Consider the following 2,631-nt stretch of genomic DNA (forward strand, 5'->3'; position numbering starts at 1 on the left):
AACCGCCTACTTCTTTCCCATAGTGCAAAATTCCATTTGACCATCCACCTGGCTCAAAAAACAAATTCATTTAAACATTTCCGTAGAAATTGCTCTTAAAATAGGTTGGATTCTACCGTAAGACTTCCCGTAATATCATTATATATCCAAACCTAACAAAGATTGGTTTTTATGCCATGGTGTTATCCTGGCAGAAAAACTAACGGTCATAAAACAAGGTGGTCAATTATTGAGACAAATACATGTGGCGTGTAACATGCGATCATGTTCGGAAAAAAGATGAGAACCTTCACTCAAACTTGAAATGTCTCATATATGAAAGGGACATATTAAAGCGACAATCAATATTAACCGGAGATTACTCAACCGATTAGAAAAAGCAAAAAACCAACTCAAAATTCGTTGATTTTATCCCGTCCTTTAATTCCCCACAATACCTTTTAATCACACCCGTTTATCTGTTTTAGGTGTTCAATAAATTAGGGTTTCCTCTTTCTTTACAGATATTCGGTTTTTCTGTTTTCATTCTCTCTTCTTGTTTTTCTTTTATCTTTTAAATTGTTTTCACAGATCTTGATCTTTTCTTAGGTTTTCGTGTATTGATTTTTATGTTTCCTATAGATCTACTGAAGATCTAAACTTTGATAAAAGATTCCATTAGGTTTCCTTTTCTTAGATCTGGTTTCCAAATCGTTTTTCCGTTTAAATTTTTAGGTTTTCCTCGATTTAGATTTTAAATTTAGAAAACGATTTATGTTTCTTAGAAAGCGATTTAGGTTGTCTTTGGTCTCTCGTTTTTTTTTTTTTTTGGTTTTGCAGGTGATGGCGAGGATTCTATCAATTAAGATGCACGTATGTTTCTTTTTAACTACTGGTTGTTAGTGTAGAAGTTCTATCTTGGTTTCAGATGAGAAAGCAAAGATGAATCGATGATTATAATTTTTCATTCACGATGTAAAGAAGAAAGATCCAGATGATTTATTGATGAGAGATTGGTGAGGATTTGAGGTTTAAAGATGAGATTTAAAAGAGATCGATGCAACATCTCTATGTATAGAGGATTGGGTGTCGTATCTTCTTTGTCATCCCGACCTTTGCCATGACAGGTGCGCTTGCTTGGCAGGTCAACCAAACCCTAATAAAATATATTAATTTCTGGTTTAGCAGGGGGAGTTCGCACGGGGTATTTTTTGCCCGGGTTCTCCCCTGTTCTGCGTGTGGTGTCACTCTCTTGCTACGATTCTTAAAGAGGGATTTCTTGTTTAGTCCACTAAACCCTACCCGGGTTAGTGGCTAGTCCAGCGGGATTAAACATTTATCCTTTAGTCCAAAAAGGTTTAAACATATGTAAAGTTACCAGGCTATCCTCACTCACGCTTTAACCGTTTCCTCCCACTACTTCCTTCTTTATTCTTCTCTACAACTTCTTCGTTCTTTCTTCTCGATTAACAGTAATGAAAACTGCAAAATCAAAACAGCGAAAATAAACTAAAATATGATTAGGTTTAGAGCAAAAATAATCAAAATGAAAAATCAAATTTTCAAACCAACCAAACAAACTGAAATGTTAAAATGGAAATCATCAAACAGACAAACAAAAAAATCAAACAAACTCATCAAACTGTACATATTGATCAATAATACATATTGAAAAAAGATTGAAGAAAACCCTATTTTACTAAAACCATGGAGAAATTTACATTTGGTGAATCCTGGTAAAAACAAGATCGAAGAATACAAAGAATACACAAATACCACAGTAGAAGAAGAGAGTACAAAGAAAAATAAAGAGTAGAAGATCCAATTGTACATATTGATCAACCATACATATTGATATGTACCGAAGGAAAATATGTATTGAAGGAAAAAGTATGATTCAACAGTACATATTCATCTAATAGTACATGTTGATATGTACTCATGGAAACCATGTACTGAGGGGAAAAGAGCACAAAAGAAAAAAAGAGTAGATGATCCAACACTACATATTGATATGTACTAAAGAAAAATACGTACCCAAAGAAAAAGAGTGGATGATCCAACAATACATATCCAATAATACATTTTGATATGTACTGAACAAAAACGTGTATCAATGGAAAAGTATATGATTCAATAGTACATATTGATACAACAATACATATTAATATTTACTCAAGGAAAATATGTACAGAAGAAAAAAAAAGTACAAAAGAAAAAAGAGTAGATGATCCAACAATACATGTTGACATGTACTGAAAGAAAATATGTTTAAAAGGAAAATGTTGATGATTCAATATGTTCTGAATGAAAATATGTACAAAAAAAGAAAAACAATTGGGTTATTGTAGGATCGTACAAAATCTCCCAATCTTTTTTATACGAACCTAAAACCCAAAACAATTTGATCAAAGATAAAATTAACAAAAAATTGAAATCAAAACTAACCGGAGACGAAAGGAGTATTAATCTTCACTTTAATAAACTAAATCATATCGTTTTGAATGGACTACCTTCGTTTTCAATGTTGAATAACAGATCCAGACGAGGAAATAGATTAAAAAGTTAAGAATCCCAATATTGATTAAATCCATATCTCTTTATTTTTTTTCTTCGCTGATCTATTAATGGAATGATATCTTGTTCTTCTTT

The sequence above is a fragment of the Papaver somniferum genome, unplaced genomic scaffold, assembly GCF_003573695.1.
Source record: "Papaver somniferum cultivar HN1 unplaced genomic scaffold, ASM357369v1 unplaced-scaffold_133, whole genome shotgun sequence".
Taxonomy (NCBI): domain Eukaryota; kingdom Viridiplantae; phylum Streptophyta; class Magnoliopsida; order Ranunculales; family Papaveraceae; genus Papaver; species Papaver somniferum.